This window comes from Hetaerina americana, unplaced genomic scaffold, assembly GCF_022747635.1.
Source record: "Hetaerina americana unplaced genomic scaffold, ioHetAmer1.1.p SCAF_10, whole genome shotgun sequence".
Lineage (NCBI taxonomy): Eukaryota > Metazoa > Arthropoda > Insecta > Odonata > Calopterygidae > Hetaerina > Hetaerina americana.
In genome coordinates, this window is record NW_027286070.1 from 38,406,737 (window position 1) to 38,432,615 (window position 25,879).

The following is a 25,879-nucleotide window of genomic DNA, read 5'->3' on the forward strand; positions in this document are numbered from 1 at the left end:
ATTTTTACTGTGGACATAAGAGACTAAATTAAATTGTAAATTTTTCTTTCAGTGTTGATCTTGTTAATTCTGTATCTCTTCTTTTTAAATTTATATCGACTCCAGAAACAATTATTTATTGGAAGGCGGATGTACAGGGCTGTTCCTGCAGAGTGGTTTTGTTTTATGCAGTTGCATTTGATGAAACGAACAATATGTCAATGTGACGTCGGAGATCTGCTTCTTCGAGGAGGGAAGGTGCATCTTTAGTCATAATTTAATGAAAGTGAAGAATGCTGTTCCAAATAACAGTATTTTTCATCGATGAAGAAGGGAACGGGCAGATCTTACCGAGTTTTACTTAGCAGTGCCTCAACTGTTGTGATGTTTGTATATTGATTAATATGTGAAAGAGAGAAATATTTTATTTTGTGAGCGTTTGCAAGGAAGTGATTTTTTACAGTGTTAACCTAAAAATGGAGTGCGTGATGTGTTAAAGTATGGCAGCCTTGTTTCTTCTTGCGTATACGATGTTTTGAGTGGATTTGAGGTTTACTGCGAGACTGTCTACTAGAAGTACCTTATTGCGAATTAAAATCGTGTTTCCTCGGAGATCAAAGACTGGCGTTTCCTGAACAATTTCCTGCGTTACACGGTGGTTTGTGGCCATCACAATGAACGCTACTTCTGGTATTTTGGACAGTCCTGACTTTTAAAATCCTGAAATCGGGGTTTAACTCTAATGCAGTGGTTTACGCTTAAGGAATCAGGCGATTAAACTACTTGCAAGTGAATGTACATTTTATTAGAATAAGAAAACAGAAATTGGGTACAGGGTACGGGATCACTAAAAAATAACTGAACCCCATTTTAGAATGTTTATTAATACATGAATATATCTATAAATACACTTATTATTTTCCTAAATATGTAATCACACACATTACACATATATTTTTTCACAAGTTGGCCGTGATACATTGAAAATATGTGGATGGCGGCGTGATATGTTTGATCTTTTTTTTTTGAGAACTGGATGAGAATTGTGTTTCTGTTTGCATGCAATGAAGCTTTAGAGAAGTGTATACCCACAAGTAGAGAGCTTTATATCCCTCCCTCTCGATCCGTGATAGAAAGAGTGAAAATGTTGTGAAGCGGAAAAAAGGAAAGATATTCTCGAACTAGGAGCTGATTGGAAGAAAGTGATTAATATAGTGAGAGGGAGGGACAATGGAAATGGTGAGCCTTTTATCCTCAATAATTAATGCACTCGTCCATGGCCTTGTCTTTCTTACTTGTAACTTTTTCTAGAACGCCTCTTTCTACAGCATTCCTGCCCCAAGCTGTGTACATAGCACAAAGTAGTGATTATCATTACAACAAATAAAACCATTACATAAAAGAAACCACTGTTTGACTTCGCCAAGACCCACTACCTATTCCCTAATCGATTTGACAATTTAATTTCGGTTGTCTCTTATTGAAGAAAATCGTTAATTCTTCTTAAAAAATATTTCGGTTATGCTTGATGAGTGAACAGATGGCAAACCGAAAGTTATATCACTGAAATGTATATGCTTATGAAAATTTGCACTTGAATGGCTTTGAAAGACAGGATTCGGCTCATGCATAAATAACTTCGGAACTCATACAATGTGACACGGAAAATGAAGTGACATCATTCCCTCAAAAATAGTCGGCAAGTGAATGGCTGGGCTAACTTACAAAAGGGATACAAGTTGATCCAAAATTGGATCAACTTGTATTGGATCCAGGAAGCTCTAGAAATCTTCTTAATTATATGCTAATGAACCTCAGAAAATTCTTTTAACCTTTTTAAACGGTCAAAAGGTGTAAAATTGTAACAGTATTGAGGAAATAAAGTCGCTGGATTTCGTCTAGGTGCCTAATATAAGCGATAATGAAAAAAAAATAGATTTTGTTAGCACATGGCTAATTTCGATATAGTGATATCATTTTAAAAACTGATATTAAGTGAGAAATAATAATTTGCCAGGGGAAAAGCGAGCGTATTAAATTGATTTTGTTTCGCTAACCCTTAGAATACGGTAAGTAAAAATATCTCGAAGAATGAACTCCAAATACAAGGCTAGAAACTCTCCCCGCGGGAAAATTGCAGTTTTAATTCTCCTCAAAGTTTTCTCTGTCTATAGGAATGCCCGGGAATGTACCGGAACTTCGCCTTTGATAGTAAGTATTTGCTTGAAAGAAGCGTGGAACAACAATAAGCTCAACAAGCCAGTCTTCGAAGGACGTATCAACAAATTAAGTTTTACGAGGCATAGAGATTCGGTTACGCTGATTGAGGTACCATTTCCTTCAAACGATGAGTGCAATTGTAATTTTCTTCTATTTTATTCTTAGGTTCTATTTTATTAGGAATTTTGTATGAACTTAAACTAGTAACACGCTTAAATAAGTCAAAGCAGATGGTAAAATGCAGACAAAAACGTAAATGAAGGCGAATTAATTATTGAATGAAATATTTGAAATTTCTCTCGGACGATATTTTAATCAGCTTTGGGAGGACTGTTTATGAGCGTTGAATATTTTAAAAAGATGAATTTTTTTAAACTTTTAAACATTTTCCCATTTTAAACTTTTCCTTACTCTCCATTTCAATTTTATATACGTTATGTATGATGGAAAGGGGCCAAGAGAGATGTCAAGAGTCGTATGTGTCTGGCCAAAGAGGAATATAGGTAGTTAAATTATTTCGTGGAAGAGTATCAGGATCTTGACCTTGCATTGCAGAGCTAGCTGATACTTCTTTCTTTTCGTTTCTGTTAAGACTTCCAAACTCCATTCTCTATATCGTCTTCCCTGTTATACATTTTTTTATCGGACGCTACACTTAGTTATTACTAAATTATGGTCTGACTCCGCATCCGCTCCCGAGAAAGTGTGAATTTATCACGCTTTTCCTAAATTATTGCCGAACCACTATCATAAAAACTGATATATTTTTGAATCTCTGGGCAATTTCCATGTGTACCTAGGACTATGATGGCGTCGAACGAAACGCAGCCCCGTCACTGAGGAACAGACGCTACGCTGACTCTATCGTCTGGCATGGGTGACCCTACCACGAGCAAATATCATAGCTCCCGCTGGTACAGCTCTAGGGGTCATCAGAAGTCTCTAACCATTTCACCACGTCAACATATCCATACATTCGTAGAAAAAGGGGAAATTGATAGAAACACAACAAAGAACGCAAATAAGACAAGAGGGGAAGGTATGAGGGTACGGATTCCAAGCAAAAAAAAGTTGAACCATTGGCACCAAATCGCCGAGCCGATGCTCCAACGATTAAGCTCTCGAGGAAACGTAATTGCCTCTGAAATCCGCTGGAGGTTTTTCCAACCAAGTGCCCAGATTCTTTGGACAATGAATGACTGCTCTTCCTGTTATCCTTCCTGGTTTTACTATCACTCACCTATCACCCAAGCCTGCTTTCAGGTAATACCCAACTGTAGACTTTGAGCTAAGAAAATCCATCCGCAGAATGTCCGTTGTTATTTCTTGGCTAAATTTGGAAGTCGATGGATCCCTTAACGCTTAAAAGTCACACGCTATGACATTTTCTCCATCACCATTTTTTATTAACCAATGAAATATCAACCGATTTTGAGAAAGTATTTACATAATTTTATAAAAAACACTTTATAAGCCTATATTTCCATCTTAAGGGCACTCCCTTCATTGCAAAAATAAAACTAAATTCTGCTTCCTGGCACCAAAAACCTTACCAAACATCATGTCGAAATAAATTTTAATTTTTAATTTATTGTCAGAACTAAATATCCTAGGCTATCTATCATGTTTAAGTTTTTTGATATTACTTAATACTATATAATATATATATACTTTACGGATAAGGAATACAAAATTTGATTCTGTTACGCATTAAAAGGTGGTGGAAAATGTCTGTGGTGGCACGTGTAGTAAAGCCATTTCCCCAAAGAGAGACATCACAAATTGGAAAATAGAGTCATCAGAAAAATCATAGCATGAAAAAGATCTTAATACGGTAATCTGTTACTGATAAAATCAAAGACAAAGCAACTCGCACTCCTAACCCAGTGCGCGTATTTCAGGCGTCATAGGGCTTAGCATAGAGACCTATACCCTTACTTAGCAAACTAACTTTAGCGTAGATTACTGACAAATGTGGTATAGTTGGTAATGGAAAAAGCACATGAGCGCGTGATATTTGATTAATGAGTTCTCATTAAACTCCTCATGAATAATCAATTCAAATCATTTTTATTTTATAACTGCTGATCAAATAATAATGATTTCTTAAAGCTAATAATAAAATTTCACCAACAGCTATTCCTTGTTTCGGACAGCCTCATACAAGAGCACTTCACCACCTTGCCCGCCACCTTCCGACGCTCCCAACCCTACCTCCGACAACCCTTAATGTGCTAAGAATATAATTCTTAGCGAGTTTCATAAGGATATACTCCCAAAATTGTCGAGATCAAAGTTTATTTCTTTAGACAGTTTTAACTTATGAACTCTGAAATACGAACACCGATAAATAAATAAAGTAGTGGATGCTCAGAAGTTCCACGCGTGAGTGCGCCTACGAGTGCTCATATTTGTCCTTCCAGCAGCCTTCTCCAACTGCTAGCCCCTCCACCCTCGCCTGCTTATCTCGGCGAATAACCCCAGCAAGTCAGTTGCCTCGCGTCCCTCCTTGAACCCTGGAGGGGGTTATGGGAGTCGAGTAGGTCGCAAAAGATACAGTGGCAGTCGCCGGAGCGGCGAAGAGTCCCCTTCACCCCCCACCAATCGATGAACCCCATGGAATGCAGTGTTTTTATAGTGTTAGGGATAATGTGCCTTGCGGGTGGGAACTTTGCCGCCCTTGATTGCCCTCCGCCATGTTTAGCACTGTTTCAGAGGAAGCAAAAGTCACAGAGTGCAACGCTCTCGCGATCCCGAGATGTCATCTGGTGAAGCCAGGGTAGACTTGATTGTAAGGAAAAATAGCTCTACCTATTGCTTACCATTTCACTAGGATGGGAATTAACAGGAGCGGTCGAAACACTGAAAGCTAGAGATTGAGGACAAATGCCAACCCTGCGAGTCGCCAAATGAAGTTTAGGCGGTAGATATAATGTTTAAATCTTTCAGCGACGTAATTTAAAGGCGCTACACTTCAACTTATTCTATAAAAGGAACGATTTATGAGAACAAGGTGTTTACGCGTAACATAAACAAACTAAAAAGAAAGACATTATTGCTGATCATACTTTATTTGTTGAGATCGTAAATTTGTCCAGGAAAAAAATCATTATTTACATATACGTTTGCTGAATTTTATCTCAATTTATCCTGGCAGTTTTATCTGCCAAAGTGTCTCCTCATTCTAATACCATCGACCATTTTCATAAACCGTAATACTAAACATAGAAAATAAAATGGATACAGTTTACGTATACACAATTCCATATTTAAGAGTTTCCCCGAGAACTCTCAAATACCTGCCTCATATTTCACTATGTCCTAAATAATGTGACTTAGTCCGTTTTTTAACTTTTTCAATATATTTTGCTGTCACTATATAAAAAGAGTCAAATTTCTTGATGGCGGGTACAGTTTAAGTTGTAGAATGCGATTAACAATATCAAAGGCAATTCAAACAATGGATATGTTTGAATAACATTCTTCAGTGGTCAGAAAACTTTATACTGGCCACATCGGTATTAAAAATGGCAGAGCCATCATTGTTTATGTTAGACCTTGGAAACGTTTTAATCTGGAGAAGATGGCGGATAAAATTGACAAACTCCCAATTCACGACCGGTAGTTCTCGTTAATCACGGAATCCTATGAAGGACAATGTTTGATGACCCTCTTCCTTCCCACCAATGATGAACTGTGGCATCTCCTCTATTATCTCATATGCCTGAATTTCCCACTTCTTGCTGCACAGTATGCTATACTTTTGTAGAGTCATAATGAAGGGAATATTTGATGTGCTATGCGTTATTTGACTATTATCCTCCCACGCGGTTTTATGATAGACCCTACCACACTCCCCCCCCCCTTCTGCAAAGAGGATCGATAAAGTGATGAACGGACTAATAATCAAAGAATAGGAAGTGGGCTAATGATTGCTTGACGCTTACAAATGATCGCTTCAGCCATGACACCCGTATTAACGTTAACCTAAACCTCTTAAGATACGTGTATAAATAGGTCAATCATGTGGGTGATCCCACAACTAATCTTCAATAAACTCCCAATCCAAACTCATCGGGGGTTAAATCATTCCATTATACTCAGCCAGTTAGCTAAAGGACTGTAGTTTTTGAAGAGTGTATCAGAAGATAAATGCGATTGATATAGGATGGTGATAAATCATGACATAAAAAATGCAATTGTATTCTTAAGAAGATGAAAGACGAAGTAAGTTAAACGTCAAAGAGGAAGGATATAAATTAGACCAAGTGGATGAATTCAAAATATTTGTAATTTCCCATAAGATTAAGAGATATTAGTAAAACAATTGAGCTAATGAAAACGAAAATTAAAGAAGATAAAATGCAACAAACTTTCAGCAGATATTTAGAAAAGAAATAAGGGAATGCTTCCAGATGTAGCAGTTCACTAGGTGATTCAGGAACTTGGTAATTGGCAAAGGATGAAAGCGGATTGAACCTTTTTGAAGTTTTAATGCAGGATAATGGAGAAAATAACTAGGAGGCAAAAGAAAACAAACAACTGATTATAAAAATTTCGCGGACGATAGAAATTAGCTGGGAAAATTCGAAAGGTGGGATCTGATGGGAAAGAAGGCAAAAAAAGATATATGTTGAGATAAAGAGTGGGACGTAGGAGGTGATATAATGGTAAACCCTCACTGGGGGTGGAGAAGAAAACAATAGGCTTTAGGATCGTATGAAGTGTGAATAAAGTGTCAACACATATCTGAGGGAAAAGTAATATGGGATGAAAGGACATAGGAAGCTGTGAATAAGTACTTTCGTGGCGAGAAATTATTTATGAGACATGAATTAATTATCTTCAGTGTTCGCCCGAAACTTATGTTTTATAAACCTTATGTCCATAACTATTACAAAATAAACTTAACAAAGCGTACCAGCCGTATAAAATAGGATCAGTTTAGTTTAAAATAGATATGTAATTTTCCAGCAGCATTACTATTCATAGAAGAATTAATTCTCAAAATTCGTATCCAAGTCCACAAAATGTGCACATTCTTATCCTATTTAAAATCGAATTATTAAATCCAGGATAGAAAAAATGAAATCTGTCGAATTCCCCCATGAAGACCTGATTCTAAGAATACCACCACATTTGAATTTCAGCTAGGGGCATCCAGAGCAAGAATTTAAACCAGGGACTCCAGTTTATATCCGAAAGTTTGAAATACCAGGGTGTCCCAATACTGAATGAGGGGAACATCCAGATGGGGGACTCCCCATCCTTGGAGATTATTGTCGAATTTAATACAATCAAAACAACATATTACTTACATGCCCAACAGCATTTTTAAATACCTCTTGTCCCGCAGCAAAAAACTATCTACTACAGAGAGCGGTGTGAATGCTAACTCAGTGGGATTAATGTCAAATTTAAGATGATGTTCAACTTGAATTGTCGAAAAAATTAGAAAAATATCATTGTGGATATAAAAAATGTCTTCTTCAGAGGCTTTTTGTATCAGCCATTTTGTTGAATGCATGCATGTTAAGAGACTGAAAATGGAACGCAGATAGGAATAGAAAAGAAATCAAGTTATTGCTCTCACTCCGTACTAGTTCGAGTAGAAAAGGAGGCCCTACATACAGGGTTCGTCCGGAAAATAAGTGTACTGATTTTTTCCCGCCGCTCCAGGCGCGCCCAGCACCGCTCTGACGGGCTGCGATTGGAGGGGGGTATGTTGGCAAGCGACGCTGAAAAAGGCAGTCGGCTCTGAGCTGTGGTGTAGTGAGGAGCTCTGTTAACGCGAACCTCCACGCTCGACCCACGTCACGGAACGCGATGCCGAAGTTTTTGGAGGAGCGTTATTCCATCAAATTTGCGGTAAAGCTAGGGAAATCGTCTACCGAAACTGTCGGTATGATTAACCAGGCTTACGGGGAGTCAGCCATGTCCAGAAACATGATCTTTCGGTGGCACAAGATGTTCGTGGAGGGCAGAGAAGAGGTCGACGATGAACCACGGCCTGGACGCCCATCAACGACACTCACCGACGAAAATGTGCGAAAAGTTCGCGATGTACTGAACTCTGATCGTCGTCTTAGTGTTCGGATGATAGCAGAGCAGTGTAATGTGCCAAAAACAATAGTGCACGAGATTATTAGGGAGCAATTACAGATGCGCAAAAATTGTGCAAAGTTGGTGCCAAAAGTGCTCAGTGATGATCAAAGACTCAATCGTTTGGAAATCGCGACACAACTTGTGGATCACTGCAAAAATGATCCACATTTTTTAGAGAACGTTGTTTCGGGTGACGAGACGTGGATCTTTGAAAGGAACGCGATACGGGACTTTGGACGCCGTCAAAGAGGCCGTGACGACGTGTCTTCGAGAGGTTCCCGATGATGCCTTCGCGGGAGCGTTCCAGGAATGGGAACGCCGCTGGAACAAGTGTATCGACTCACAAGGGTTCTATTTTGAGGAATATTAGCTTAAGATATGTAAAAGTGTAATACATTTTTTTTCCTGAGCTCAGTACACTTATTTTCCGGACGAACCCTGTATGCTGGTTCTGGCTGTAATATCCCCCAAATAAATGTTCACTGTTCTGTCTGAAAGTATAACTTAAATAACGATGTGCCCTAATTATTTTAGATATGTACCACGCACTTGTAACTGGTTTAATTATTTCAGTCTAGCGTTAAATCCTCCATTTAACGATGAGTGATTAACGATTAACTGACCGGTGGAATATATTCCTACCTTTTGAAATGACAATGACATAATACATAGTATACACGTATGACGATTTCCTAGCACATACCTTGCACACAAGGATAATCCCAGAAGTATCTGAACCAGCAATGACAACACAAATATTTTGGAAAAAAATGTATTTATTTTTCAACATAGTCTCCTTTCAGCTCCAGACACTTTTCCCAGCGATGTTCAATATGTTCGATACCCTTTTTATAGTAAGAACTGTATTGCTCCTCAAAATAGCCATTAACTGCCGACATAACCTCTTCACGGTTGAAAAATCTTTGACCACCGATCCATTTTTTCAAGTTTGTGACTGCCTGCCGACTAACAGGACACCCTTTCGAAACCAGCGCCGGAAATAGGATTTGTGTTAACTCTATGGCTCAAATTCTGAGTAACACAGCATAGTTTTATACGGGTTTCAAGGCAAACGGGTCAAATAGTACCCAGCAAGTAATAAAATATCGTTACTCCTTCAAATGGAAAGAAAAAAGTATGAACATATGATAACTTTGATGTCCATGTACAGCGTTGCATGAGAGTTCTTCCAGTACAGTGAGTAAACAATTATGGTGAGAACATTTTTGAAATATAAAATGAAATAGTCGAAAGATAAAAAATAACATGGATGAGAAAAACAAATATGAAACAGGCATCTCTGTCATAGCTCTGGTTATGAGATGAAGGGTGGTATTTGTGGAATTTGGTGATGATTCTCCAATAAGAGAAGGAATTTTCAGATGATTCGAAAGCTTTGAGTGAAACTAAATTTGCATTTTTTCGTCAACTCAAATGCGTCTTCATAGCGTTAGGTTACATTCTAGCCAAATCCATGCTACCCCGTGGCCATTACCGTTAAAGATTCCTTGGCACTACCCGCATCTCAAATTTAATTAAATGGAATGGAATGGGAAAAGGTTCCAAGGGGGGAGAAAGGAGACCGACTGAATAACCGCGCACGATACTTGATGGAGGATTTTTTTCTTTCCAATTCTATCATCAAGGATTATTCAATGATAAATATATGGATTTAAAAAAGCTTCTACAGTTCAAAATCATCCGCAGTTAAACAAATCGAATGTCATTTACGCACCTCAAAAGGCAATGCAAACCCATTAATTTTTAGACTGCGACAGAAGCATCGGCATACTTTCCCATTCATCTTATTTAAAATTTCAAGCAATGAAAAGGTTAATGTTTTCCATTAATTTTCGACCAAAGTTAAGTCCCAAAATTGGCCTCCAACGCCAACAAATGCGAAAGGAGAAAAATAAAGAAACATCAATAGGTATATGACAGCAATAGGAGTCAGTCATGCGGTAAAAAGGTGTCGGTCGAACTCTGGTGAAATATTACTGATGAATTGGATTATGGTTCAGAGCCTTTTATAATATTCATAACCGAATTATAGGGCACAAAATCAAATCTTTTGCCGGGTTTAAATTTGAGCCCATGAACTGAATGAATTGGTTCGCCTATTGCGCTCTCCGCCGCCAAATGATTCGAGCCGACTAATTACTGATAGTTTTCCGGCATGGCCTCAGAGTTCCTGGAAGTACATCAATTTCCATGACATAGCACCTGCACCACAAAAGTGGGTTTTATGACCATTAATATATGGTTCTAGTCTTTGGAAAGTAAAGCTTTTACTGCCAGCCGGAAGAACTATACCCGAAACATTCAATACATGAACCGGAAAAAGAAAATTCCACGCTACTGGAATTTTAGGAATGATGAAAGAGACAATCATTAGCAGACCTCAAAACTTATTGGTCTATAACTAAATTCAAGTTAAATTAGAATAAATTATGCACCTACATGTATTTAGTTTCCAGCACTAAATATATCAAGTGAAGGTGTAAAAGTTATATGCGCATGACCAAATGGGCTGATGTAAAATTGGCATTATAGAATGCCAGTATTAGCTTTATTAGCTAAGGGAGAAACAAAAGTTCGAATAATCGGCAACCGAAAGCGCTGCAGGTTGGTGGTAAATAAAATAGCCATATTTATCTACCATGCAAATGAATAGCAGAGATATAGTACATGTAAGACTTAGAGTCACTTATAAGCACGAACATAAAAAGGAGACACCAATCTTAGAGAGCGCAAAAAATCTCTGAATCTCTAGCTTAGGTCTTGGTAATGTACCATTCGTCATTTGAACTACCCCCATCTGAGGATCTCCAACGGAGGTTAGACATATTTTGTTCATTTAGTGCAAATTTTAAGGTACCTGGGGTTCGTATTTTCAATTGAAATCTTTTTGCCCTATTTTCCAAATTCTAAAGGCATATTCCAGACGTGGTAAAATCGTTGCAAAATGAAGCCCTCCTCATGAAACCATTTTAGCCATTACTTTTAGTAATTTTCCCATCGCATAGGCAAAATGAAACACATTAAATCCACTCTTATCTTATACTATAATTGTAGTTTAATTTTATCTGTACGAGGATTTGTTAAAAAATATTTCCATGATAGGTATGTGAGTACTCCATTTTAGGCTAAAGCACAATTTAATTCAAAGACGCAGATATTTCGGTGGTCTTCTTTTCTTGTTAGGAGAGATGTTAACATACTGAAAGAAGCTAAGTTATTTCCATTACTCCGTTATATCCACATGTGATCCACCGAGTTCACAAGTTTAAAGGGTCAGAGGATTTATTTTCAAGAAGTTTATCTACGGCGCAACTTTTCGATTTAACCAAAATCCTCCATTTAACGCATTATCTGCCCATGAGAAACTTCGGAGAAGGAAACAAAATATATCAGCATGCGAGATGCAAATTTAAGCATGCTGAATGAAGATTAAGATAGAGGAAACATTCGGAAGGAATCAATTTTTTATTTGCTCTACTGGTTTAGGATAGGTTTTCGATAAATTCAAGCACCATAAACTACTGTGCCTCTAAGATATGAATAATACGATTCAGGCTACCCTTAAACAGGCGCTTACAAGAACTCGTTCTTTATCTCCGCAATGTATACTTCCTACTTTCTTCATTCCATCCACAATGCCTATTCTTTTGCCCTCGCTTTCCAAGCATATTCTCCATCCGTTACAGCATGGAGTAGTCCCTCAACATCCCCTGCATTCACTTTTCCTGCCTTTAAAATTTCTCCCGACAGCTGTCTTCAAAGTTAACGTCTAAAAATTATTTTTTTTCCCTTTCATTTATTTTATATTCCACAATTGTATCCACGCCCATACATAAAACGTCTCCACTTTTTGCTTTTCCTTTTGCTTCGATGGCCAATTTTCTAAGCCATACAAAATTACGCTTCATATTAAAATGTCTTCATCTTTCTTTCTAAACATCGCTTTTTGTATTCAGTGTTTTCATGGTACCTTAACTAAGGAGACTTTTAACGGCTCCCACATCTCCGTAAAAGCTATACAGAACGAAATTCTTCTTTCAACGTCTATACTACTTTGCCCACCTAAAATACTTGATAAATAGATGAATTTCGGGAAGAATGTGTTTGTCAAAATCCCCGGAAGACGGCTTAAAGTAGATGAGAATGAAATGGACGAAAATTCACCACTCCAATGTAATGAGAAATAAACTAGAATGATAATAACAGATGAAAAATAATAAGACGACTGGAGCAGACCAAATAAATAGTGTAATTATCACGCTCCATTCGTAGATGACCTCAAAAAGATAATACAAGGTAGATAACACCAACATAAATCCTTGTACGAAATGGATCAACTACTTCAATGATAAATCAAAAATATCAAGCTTGAAGACACTTGAAATTTCTATGAGATGAATAAAGAAGCTGAATTAAAATATTGCGCTACAAGTAAAGTAATGTTAAGAAATCTTGGCTTTCCCCTTACGCAAGCGCAGTGGAAAACCAATAGAAAAAGTACAGAATAGATCAAAAAAGAAAGGTATTTATCATAGAAAGACAATGCGTACAAAGGAGGATATTGTACGTGGATATATTCCTGTGGAGTAAAGGACAGGATCTGAACCATGGATCAGAAACATGGATCATAGAAAAAGTAAGCCAAAGAGGCCATTGACAGGCTAAAAATCTAGGGTTGGAGGTCAATCTTAAAGATAGGGTGCACAGAAAAAATGAAAAATAACAGAAGAGGAGTAGGGGATAAGGAAATATCGAGCACTTCATTGAAAATAACAACCAAATGGAGGGATATACCTTGAGACAAAATTAATTTCTCAGGGACGAAGCAGAAGAGGATATGGAAAGGAAAGTCTAAAGAGACAAACCAAGGGGCAAATTCACTGTCCGAATAAAGAGGGATATGTATGCATTATTAGCTCTGAGGGCGTAAAAGAATTAGCGCTGGACAGGGGAGAATGGAAGCGTCCAGTCAACCAATCTTCGGGGTGAACTAATGAATGAATGCGCCTAGCTCTTCGCTTGCGATGATTAATGATGTGACTCATCAGGGCACGAGCTTCGTGAGGGTTTCGAAAATTACGCCCTGCTATAACCTCTCTATCCCACTCCCAGAGTGGAGAGATGAGACTCCCCTATATTCTCTTCCATGGATGAAAGAATGAAATATATATTTGCAGACTGACGGAACTAAGAATATTCATTATAGAGAGTTCTTTCGTGGAGAAGGACCTATTGAACTTCCGTGAGAATTTCGGACTAACATTTATTCGAAAAAATCTAGCCTGCCTGAAATAGATTTTCATATCTATAAATATATATTGGTAACCATAAAATAAAACTTAAACTAAAAATATTTTCAAGAATTTGGTTCATAAAACCCTTAGAGAATGTTAATATGTTTCACCTAAACCCCCGAGTTCAGTGAGCGCCCACACCTATTCTTACAGTTGGACTTTTCGTAGAGGCTTCTACATTCCGCATCATTCAACTATTGCAAAATCAGTTATAGTTGTTACTCAAGAAACATACATGTGTGAACTTTTGTGAACCATTTTAGTGCACCATTATATATACTCGTATAATACGGTAATCAACATAAAACGCATGATTATTAGAATCAAACTAAGGCAAAAGGAGAAGGCATTATTGACACCTCGATTAATTAACATTGGTAAATTAAAAATATACAACTACCAAAAGTAAGTGCTTCAGCTAGTTTTGACCTACCAATGCGTCCTAAAACAATCCGAAATTTTAGGAACTTCAAAGAAACAAGAAATAATGATGAAACACCGTACATTCGTCAAAGTATTCTTAGTTGTGCCCGTTACGTCATAGTCCAAAATGTTAAAGGATATACTGGGGTGAGACGTTTACCTTTGACCAATTAAAATAAAATGCCGGAGATGCCGCGACAGTAACTTTTAACATAACCATCATCCGCTGATTCGCATTTCCATGCTAAAAGTTTTAAGTGTAAAAATCAACCTTGATTTTTTAAGCTATACATATTATTACTGTGCGTCTGCAGTTCTTCCCATAGAACTTCTTTAAACTGGAGATAGGAATGAAGGTAGGCAGGAAAATTCATAAAATCAGTTAGGTTCGCTAATGACTAAGCTTTAGTTTGGCAGTCAGCCAACGGGATTGCAAAGAATGGCTAAGTGAAGTGAAAATTCAGTGCAATAGATATGAGATGAGAATCTACTTCGAAAAACCATAGAGCTATTTTCAAAAATAAATTACCTTCTTTTAATTATTAGGCTGAAAATGTAAATAGCAAGCTTTGTAATTACTGAGTAATACATCTTCGAGATCCATGAATCTATATTTTAATGATTTCGATGAAGTTAAATAGGCATTATTTTAAATCGCCTACATGTACGTCCATTGAATAGCACTGTGTTTCTATAAATTCATTACATATTTAATTAAAATAAGAGTATATTATTATTGATTAGTTTTGCAACTATGCGTAGAGATATTCCCAATAAGTGGGGCATTCTCATTCTCGAGGAAAATTTTAGGACTCCAAGGATGAAATGGGATCCATTTTCAGCAACGAGCGATGTCCTGCGACTTTCAATAATGGTTACTGAATGCCACAGCTTTAAGGCGATATAGATGGGCATATTATTAGAATTCCCCTTTTGAGCTAGACGAAAAGTCTTGGAGGAGAGAATGACGTTCGGAACTAAGTTCACAAGGAGAATGGAATGAAGAAGGTCCACTGCCTTAGCAAAAATAATAATTTTGCCTGATGAAATTCGGATTTTTTACAAATTCTAATTCAAATTCTATAAAAGTACTGTTCATATCAATGTTGATACTCAAAGCTATTCCTCATCTCAAATATATTACTAATGGCGTGCTGGGTAAACTACGCGGCTTCAAAATTGTCAAAGGCACAATTTTATGTACTAGATTCTCAAACGACTTGAACTCTACCCTTTCATGCATAAAATCATACTACCGATGCACAGGCAATATTCCGATTTTTATTTTGCACATATTTTTTTTCGCTGCTCGTAATGCATTTTTCAGCGTGCCCGAAACTCTTCAAACTGGGATGTTTGTAGCATATAGAGCTAATAAACTCGTTCCTTCTGTTTTCTCGCTACAACTCGATCATCACGGGAAATGCGCGCGCACGGGGCATGCAAACACGTCCGGGAGGGTGGGAGCAGGGGGATGCGGCGAATGTGGCACTACGAAACCCCCTCTCACCCCCGTCCACCCCTCCTTCAACCCCCTTCCCTCATCCCAACCCATCACCCCGCTCCCCTCTTCGCTCCGCTCATCCTCTCACGCCCCCCTCCCCTTTCCATTCCCCCGAGCCCATGTTGACTAAACAGCGCCGATATCATCGCTCCTCGCCGCCGCTAACCTCTCCTCGTTTCTCCTTTAAGCCCATATCTCTCTCTACCTATGTACGTGTGGCCACGTTTATATATTTCATAGTCGTATACGTGTCAATGTGAGCGTGTGCTTGTGTGTGCATATGTAATATGACGGACATGCGCACTACCGGATCCGTCCCAATGGATTTCCGATTCCCGTCCACGGTCGCACGCCCTCGCCCCTTTTGTTGTTTTTTAATTCCGTCTCCTTTTGCATTCGGAGGCACCCCGCCTGCATCCGCGCCGCGCGTCATAAAAACCGACCCACTCGCTCGCTATTTATTCCTTCCCCCACCCCCACTGCCATCGTCCCCTTCGCCGCCCTCTCTCACCCCCCTTCTCTCACCCCCCTTCTCTCCACTTTCACCGCCATTCAGCGTTTCCACACCCCCTAGCCCCCTCGCACTCCCACACACAACCCCTTTCTTTCTCCCTTTCTCTCCTTCGTTTATCTTTCTCATCCCTCTCCCTTACCGCCGATCGATACGGCCGTCCGAGAGCTTTTTTTTCATTTTTCTTTTCTACAATGCAAAACGGCCACGCCGCTTTAAACATACAATTACGCACGGCGCCCTTCGTCCGATGCGTAAACGTAGGCTGTGTCACGGCCGCGCACGAAGAAAGGAATTTGTCGTTTGTAATTTCATTCAATTAATTAATGTACGTTGGCCTGTGCTCATTTATCCTTTGGCCCTTTGTCGCGGTGTCCCACACAGGGACATTTATCCAAAATTGGAATTGAGGGACCAATCACGCGGTGTCGTTTTTTAGTGCTATGCAACTCTTTTCGTGCTGGTGAAAACGTAAATGCATTTCCATGAGAAAAGCGCGAACACAGTTTCTCTATTATGAACATTTTCCATTAACAAAGCAATGTGACTAATGACTTCCGAGAAAAAAAAATTAAATTCATAAAAAGATTATAACTTTATAAAACATTTAAAAAATTATAAAAATATGTAAATTTAACTAAACAGTTATGAAGATGAAATTTCATCATCGAGCACAACTTGCGTACATACCATTAGTCCCGGAGAAAATGTTACTAAATTCAATTAAAATCAAGTCGCTAAAATCATTTGTTGTGAAACGTTAAGGACTATCAGCTCATTATGGTAAGTGAACTCTTCAATATCAAGTCAATGTTTTTCATGCTCTATGAATGCATTCATATTATAATTTGAAAATCATTCGGGCGGTTATCTGAGATTCCAAGTTTTATTTTGGTCAGACAACGTCAATGGAAGTTTTAATTGGTAATCTCAGCAGCTAATTAGCACCACTCTTATTTTCATTAGAGCCCGTAAATATGGCGAAAAAGAGAAATTGAGTTCCTACTAGAGGAAAAATGATGTCATGAATGCGATTTACCCATTTCATTGCTTTTAATTGGAAATTAAAGCAAACATAACAGAATGCTATTTATGTTTACATTTGTTGGATAATTTGGAACAAATCTAATGGCATCAGTGCATTCCAGCTCACAGTGAAACGAGTAATGAGGTAAAAGAATGGAAGGCAAGCAATGACCTTCCATTTTTCCTATAAATGTGAACACAAACCATTGAAACCGTATTGAAAGCTTAAGTTATGCTTATATGATTATCGATAAGGTCGCCCATTAATACTTGAAGAGTGGTTGTTGCTAACAGTTTTATTCACCATCATTCAGAGTATAGGATTTTTCTCCAGACGAAATGTTTCCCTCCGCTGTATGAGAGTCTAATACAAGTGCAAGGCAAGGTAATCTACCGGTTAAGGTAGGCTTTTGGATGGACACAAATTCCTTCCTCCCTTTATCCCGTCCAACATCCCTTTCCTGATCCAGCATCATCGTTTGCCTAACATTATCCCCTTTATTCAAGAAGTTCTCTCGGGTTTCCCACCGGGTCAGGTTGCAGTACACCGACGTTTCGATGGCTGTCTCTGCCATCGTCTTCAGGGTGAAGTGACTCTGCCATCGTCTTCACCCTGAAGACGATAGCAGAGTCAGCCATCGAAACGTCGGTGTACTGCAACCTGACCCGGTGGGAAACCCGAGAGAACTTCTTGAATGCCATACGCCAGGAAAACCTGAGATGCTTCATTCTCCCCTCTATTAGAGTCTTCAACATCCCACTACCAGTCAATACCCCCTTCATCCACTTTTCCTACCTCAATAGGATTTCTCCCAACAAACTTCTCTCTTCGCCCACCATACCAAGTACTTCCTCATTTGTTTTCTTCTCTGTCCACTTCACCTTCTCCATTCTTCTCCACACCCACCTTTTAAAAGCCTCCAGTCTACGTCTATCCTCCTGCTTCAATGACCACGTTTCCGCGCCGTACATAGCTACGCTCCATATCAAAGTTTTTACTAGTCTTTTCTTAATATCCTTACTCCTTATCCTTACGAAAGCCTCTTTGCCTAGCACAATTCTTCTACTTACGTCCCTACTACTTTGACAGTGTTCGTCAAAAACCCTTCCGAGATATGTAAACTATTCTACCAGCTCTATTTTTTCCCCTCCTATTTTAATTCTTAGGTTAGCTGTTTTCTTTCTAGAAAATCGCATAACCTTTGTTTTATTAATATTGATTCTTATCCCACGTATGTCGCACTGAATTTCCAATTCGTATACCAATGCTTGCAACCCCTTGGCTGACTGACAAACCAAAGCTTTGTCATCGGCAAACCTCAATGATTTTACACATTCCCCTCCTACTTTTATCCCTACCTCCAATTCTTTCCATGCCTTTTTAATCATTTTCTCCACATTGACGTTGAACAGCACCAGTGATAACGGACAACCCTGCCTTAGACCTCTTCCTAACACCGCCCATCCGGACTCACCGTTCCCCACTTGCACCTGTGCAGTCTGTGACATGTACAGGTTGCGGATTAGCCTCCTACCATCCAATATATCCCTTTTTTCTGCAATATACTGATTAATTTTTCCCAATTCACTCTGTCAAACGCTTTCTCGAAATCTACGAAACAAGCAAATACGTCCTGATTGTATTCTATATTCCTCTCGGCTAATGATCTAATTACTGCAATGGAATCGCGTTCCTCTCCTCTTCCTAAACCCAAACGGATCATCCCCTAAGTAATCATTTGCCCTACTCTCTATCCTTTTGCTAATGATCCTGAGAACAACTTTAGCTGCGTGGGATATCAAACTTATTGTTCTGTAGTCCTCACATGATGTAGCCTTTACTTTTTTCGGAATAGGAACTAACACTGATCCCACAAAGTCTTCCGGCCAGATTCCCTCCTCATAGATTCTACAAATCAGACCATATAGCCTCCTCCTCCCACATTTTCCTAAACATTTCAGTAGTTCCGCAGGAATGTTATACACCCCCACGGCCTTATTTAGTTTCATCTCCCGTAATGCCCATTCTATCTCATCGTAGAGAATGCCTGGATCTAAGATATCGCCCAGTACATCATGTTCCTTTTGTATGTCTAACCTTTTACCCTAAGTTCTTTACCATACAGTTATTTTATACATTCCATCCATATCTCTTGGATATTTTCTATGCCAACTATTATCTTACCCGACTTATATCAACCTGAAAGTACAGATCTTCCCTCCTTACTTCCCGATAGTGATTTAACCTTGCTGTGCAGTACCCCAATTTTACCCTTCCTCTGCAAACTTTCCATACCCTCGCACTGCGTCTTCAGCCATGCTACTTTTGCTTTATTTGTTTTCCGTTGCTATTTATTATTTAAGTCTTTGTACTTCATTTTGCCTAACTCTGGGTTAACATTCTTCCATTTTCTTCTCACATCCATATTCGTAATCACCTCATCCGTAATCAATGGTTTCCTTTTCCTATTAACGGTTCCTTAAGTTTATATTGAGGCTTCATAACAACTAAATTGTGGTCAGCGTCCGCATTATCTCCTGGAAAGCTGTGCGAATCGATCGCACTGTTCCTAAATCTGTGCCTAACCAAAATAAAATCTGATACCTTTCTGAGTATCTCGGCATTTTCTGTGTATACCTACGCCTTTCGTAGTGTTTAAAACAAGTGTTGGCGATGACTAACCCCTGTCTCCTGCAGAACTCAATTGCTTTCTCCCCGCAGTCATTCCTCGTACCTAAACCGTAGTCCCCCATCTCCTTACCTTCGCCTAGCTTTGCATTCCAATATTCTATTTCTATCAAAATTTCCCCGCAGGAACACACTTGATTACGTCTTCTAACTGATCGTAAATCCCATCCACTTCTTCTTCCTTATGGCTGCTTGTTGATACGTATACCTGAACAATGACCGCGTTCGTTGGTTCTGCTTTTATCATTATTATGGCAACCCTTCGTTTGCTCTCGTCCCCTCTGCTATTTGTTACTCTATAACTATCACTTCAGTAATCCCCGCTATCCTTCCCTTTCACCTCGCATAGACCTAAAGTACGAGTCGTAACTTTATTTCCTCTCCCCTCTCTCTCTTCATATTTCCTAATTTTCCTGTCCTAACATTCCAAGCTCCTATTCCAACTAATTCAGTCGTCTTCTTCAGTGTCTTCTGTTCTGCTGCTGTCGGTTTTGCTTTGCAAGGTTTTCGTGAGATGACGACCGCGGAAGCCTTGTCTCTCCCGCTGCCGGGCACGACACACGGTCGATTGAGCCGAGCCCATAGTTGCCAGGAATAATTTTCTCTGACCTATCTACAATAAGAGTCTTGGGAATACTGATTGAGGCGGTTTCCCATTGTCTTCCTTAATAGTGTTTTCAACGTGACACTATCACTCAATTACCATCCCACTTGGGTCAGACACCTTTCCAGCCGTATCACTGAGGAACAGACGATGCCTAGACTACCTTTCGTCTGGCTCCTAATCTTCGACCTATCTGGAATGGGTGATCCTACCTGGAGCAATTATCACTGGCCCCACCAGGGACCAGTGATAATTGGAACGCAAAATTCCTTCCACCACGTCAAGGTTGAGTCCATGGTTGTGGCTTTAGATAATTAAAGCCGGTGTTCCCAACATTTCAATTCTATGATTTGCACCGCTACTGGAATTTCATCATCCAATATTGATGTTTCATGATGATTAAATCATCTTTTTTCACTCAGATAAGCGGATATTTGTAAAACGTTTTGGAACCATTAAAGTTATGCAGGCCTAAAAGGAGTCACGGAAGTGTCGATGAATATTCAATTCTACATCACGTGAAAGAGCTGACCGACGATGCATATATTTGCCATCAATCAATAAACTCCAGGACTATCCATTCCAAGAGCTTACAACTTATTCCACCAGGGATTCATTCACTGCCCTAGGTCATTGTATACCTTTTTCACTACGGCATGTTTTCGCAACTTTGATAAAATGATAAGATGAAATGGCTCTTGGTTTCAAATAAATACTTTATTCAATCAATGAATGATGAAAAGGCACCTATGTACCGGTGGTACATAATCCTATTAGTTACCTAATAACGTGATATTATTATAAAGACTATCAATTCATTGCTAGATCTTTTGAAATATCAAAATGGTAAAGATACGAATGGGGAGTTCTGGGGGAAAACCCTAGAATTTTTCAATGGAGCGATATCATTCTGAAATAAAGAATTGAGATATTTAAATAATTGAAGAATCCACGCTGAACATCAAAATGAGGAAAATTTAACGTCTATTTGATACTTATACGTAGTACGATTTAAACCCTATTCCGTAAGTAGCATAACTTGCTTTTAATTTTTTTTGGGGGCCTACCATAAACGGTTTATAGTTGGTTTTGGATGGACACAAACTTCACACCCTCACATTTCTTAGCCCCGCCCAAGATGCAATATGAACCAATACCACAAAAAACCCTACATTAATTTCGCACACATTCCACATCTACACCATACCTTGCAAGCCACCGTAAGGGTGTGGCGTGGGTTATTTGGGGACCAGCCATACATGCAGTATTAGATAATACATTCCCTCGAATATATGTTAGTACATATAAAAAAACTCTCCTAAAGTCTCTCTCCCATTTATTTCATCTAACATGTCTACATTTTAACCTCCTACTTCCTCGCTTGTCTAACGTTGATGTGCATTATTTTTTCGTGTTATTTATACCAAAGCACTCGGAAGCACTACAGCTATGATATTTTCAAAGGTATTTAAATAGTTGCAATACCGTTCAGTAAATGTGAGGATATTATAGAGTACACCACAGTGGTTTTCATTCTAATTACAGACAGTTGATTCTTTATTTTTTTCTATTATGCTGTATTAAAATAAAGATATGAAAAAGAGTTACAAACTTAAAAAATTAAATCATAACTAAGGCGATTAGATGCAATATATTTCGACCAGTAATCTAAGCGGCGGAAATTCATCAGGTTAATTTAAGGTCACTAAATGTATCTAGCAATTATAAATAAATTATAATAAATACTAATGAACATAGGGTCGCGGTAGTCCAGGGGGTAGAGCGTTGGACTACTGACCAGAGGGTCCCGGGTTCGCTTGCCGGGCAAGTCTCTGGGCACCTGCAGCTCCATCCTAGCTATGTGATTTTTCGGGTACCAGATCTTCCTGGGAAACCATAACCGGCACAGGGAAAGGAACTGGTCCCCCTACCCTGATGTGTGAATTTCACACGCCTTATAGGGCTTAGTACTGGGTGAAGTCTACCATCACCTACGAAACCGACCTTCGGGTTGATTACTGTGTTTATGGTTTTTTTAATAAACAAAAAGGGAAATTACACCAGACCATTTCAACATGAAATTTAGAACATTTGAAGAAATCCTTCATGACGGTTCTAATGCTAGATGAGAAACCTAGAGTTTTCATTGACACGTTTGACAGCACCCAAAACTATGTTTAGAGCATTATCTTTTGTTTGTATTTGCACCGAAAGCAGAATGAATGCATCGCAGTTCACTAACTGTCAACAAATAACTCCAGTACTAAATGCGGTCATCTTAAAAGATTTTCATCGCCAGCAGTATCTTAACACACTCCAAACCCACCTATCCTACAGTAGCTGAACTAAAATAGTGAACAAACAAATTCGGCTGCGCATCAAAACCATACAATTTTAATCACCTGTAATTAATCCTACGTTTTTGCTGAGAGGTAAACACGAGGGAGTTGTTTTATAATCTCCTAACAACCTTCGGCAAATAAAATTCCTTCTGGTCGACACGTTTTTTTGTTGGTAAGAGTCATCACAGCAGTCAGTGTATCGGACGCAAATAGGACGGTAGGGAGCAAAAAATGGGTCTTTCCTTTATTATTTCTTGCGCGAGCTCACGAAAGGTCAATTAAAAGCTTTCTCTGTTTCACCGGTGGAATGAAACTCTCCTATATCACTCGAGAAGTCCTTGGGGATTAATCCTTGGACTATATAAGTTATTAAAGTCTATTATGGGAGTTCTATAAAAGGTCAAAAATTTTATTTCACCTAATGCAGTATTCACTTTAAATTGGAATTTAACGTAGCAACCGTAGAACGGAACAGTAATCATCACTTTTAACTTTATTTCCTACTATATCATTTCTGAAAATGCTATTTATCAGATGTCATTTTCAGTAGAGTTAATCGAAAAACACATTCTCTCTTTGCCGAAGGATTCGTATTTAAATATGCAAATCTTTAATGAGGTTGGGATAATAATAATTTTCAAAGTGCGAAGGTTCGGGCCAAGTGAAGCGTACGTATTATTGAATAATATGTTGGGTAACTACTTAAGAAAGAATACCTTCATAAAATCTTAATTAGCATGAGGAGTTACAATGTTAGTACAAGTAGTCTTACCGTTTAAGATGGGTTTTGGATGGACACAGATTGAATATCGGTACATTTCTTAGCCGGAAGACACTACCTGAGACTCCACTCTACAATTAAATCTTCAAGTCCGCATACATTCTATCTATCTAAACTCCGTACTACATTAATATCCTTTTCCTCCCCATTCCTTGCTTGCCCAACTTCTTCCCTCTATCACAGCCTCCATCGGTAATCAAAACTCTTTGAATCCATCTTTCTTGCACCCCTTGAAATTTTCAAAACTCCTAGATCCTCTTCCACTACGCCTAGCAATTTCTAGTTTGTTTTTCTTTCCGTAAAATCCAGATTTCCTGCACCCACATTTCAAAAGCCTCCACGCCTCTCGCCTTGCTTCAAAGACCATTTTTCCGCACCGCACAAAACTATAATCAATATCAAAGTTTTAACGAGCCTTTTCCTTCCTTGATCAACGTCCCAAGCATAGATTCCCTTTTCCTTGCTTTGCCTAACACAAATCTTTTACTTATGCCATCACTTTGACCATTTTCGACCAAAACATTTCGGAGATTAGTCATCTTTTCCACCCGCTCTAGTGTTTGCTCTTCTATTTTAACCGCTATATAATGTTTCCTCTTTCTCGAAAAATCTTTTCTGGGTATAATAATAACCCGGTTTTTATTATAACAATATCTATAAATAATAACTCGATTTTAATTATAAGCAGTGCAATGCTAACTGAGACCACTGAAAAAATAATTTTGAGGTTAAAATGGGGAAAAGAAATATAAAATCCCCTCGTTGCTTGAAGGACACTCGAAACGAACACTCCGTCGACTCATTACTAAATGAATGACATTGTTAAAACTTAAATAGACATCATATACTTAAAAGATATGTCGGTAATATTCTTTCCATCAAACAGCAAAATTAGTCACAATGCAACTTCGAGAAACTTTTCGCAGGACCCTCATTTTTTCTCTTCCCAAGTTACACCTCTTTCGAACTCGTGATGCGTTTCCAGTTAACTTTCTTTCTAGCAGAACCTTGCGGACGCATGAGGTGAACAATGTGTATAAAGTCCGGAGTATTTAAATGACTTTTAAATCAAGGTAGTTAAAAACTAATTATTCGTTTTAATCTGGAAAAACTGATGGGTGGAAATATATCTCAAGGAAATGCAAGCTAAAAATATATATTAGAAAGTTTAATGACACTTACCAAGAACGACTGCATTCAGTGGCAATACTAATTCAAGCGAAGGGCAAGGACAACATCGTTCGATCTTGATGAAGACGTTAGAACATTATGTTCGGATATTCGTCCGAGTAACCTATCTGCGAGAGTAGTTTTCATAATTCATCACAGTGAGTTGGCGTCTGACTGCAAATGAAAAAATGAATTAAAAATTACCTTTTCGGATAGAATGTAATGTATCAAGGAATTTTAACGTTTTGGTTTTAAATGAATTATTTCTTTGACCTGAGGTGGATGGGACAACACTCTCCCCTTATCCCCAGCCCAGGAATAAACAACTTATTATAAAAAATTGAAAAAAGAGGTAAAATTTAGAAAAATAAAATAAACACATCAAACTAAATTATATACTAGTAGAGTTATGCAACGCATATAATAATAATAATTGGTTTCAAACCAGGTAAGGTAGGCTTTTAATGAACCCAGCCTATTTCCTATACCATGGTTAAACGATACATTTCCTTGGCTCTCTTGACAAAACAAACGAAAATTCGACACTAAATAAACCTCTCTTCAATTCCGCATAACTCATTCCTCCTTTTATTGTATCCAACATCCCTTTCTTATTTCTACCCCTTCCTCACTTTCCCAGCATTCTAGCAGTTTTCCCTAGCTGATAATATTTTCTACAGTCCGCTGATACTACTTTCTTATCATTCCGGTTAATGTTCTTAAATTCCACCATAAAGAGAAATGCACCAGTTAAAAAAAAGACGAGGCAGTGTTGAAATGATGGGAACTGAAATGGAACAAAGATGAATTTATTGAGCTAAAACAAATTATTTATTGCCGTATATTTTCTATCACTAAGCTGTGACTATAATATGGAGGTAACCTATAGTATATATTACTCGCGCCAGTACAGGTAATTAAATGTATTGGATTATTATTAACAGATGAAATTGTCTCTAAAAATGTTCCTATTTCGTTAATGTTCCTGAAACAAACTTATTATTCATATGGTTTTCTCCGCTATATTATTTTCAAATCAAATTCTACTAAGGATTTTTTCGTGTGTACACTCAACGTATTGGTAAGAGGTGTGTCATGCATATAATGTAACTGAAAAACGAGATACGTATTATTACTACGAGTATCTCGCTGTCCCAAAATTCTCCCCTCCAAAACTCATTCGTTCACCTAACTCACTGCCTCTCAGCAT

The 25,879-nt window shown here is 38.4% G+C and overlaps 1 protein-coding gene across 1 annotated transcript in view; it reads left to right on the forward strand.

The window, feature by feature from the left end:
- LOC139700309 (AF4/FMR2 family member lilli-like) overlaps positions 1 to 1,354 on the forward strand; it is a 247,612-nt gene extending 246,258 nt beyond the window's left edge. Inside the window, exon 9 of the mRNA XM_071598949.1 lies at positions 1 to 1,354. This exon is cut by the window's left edge and continues 3,586 nt beyond it. The gene's annotated coding sequence lies outside the window, so the exon portion shown is untranslated.
- The last annotated feature ends 24,525 nt before the right edge of the window (positions 1,355 to 25,879 follow it).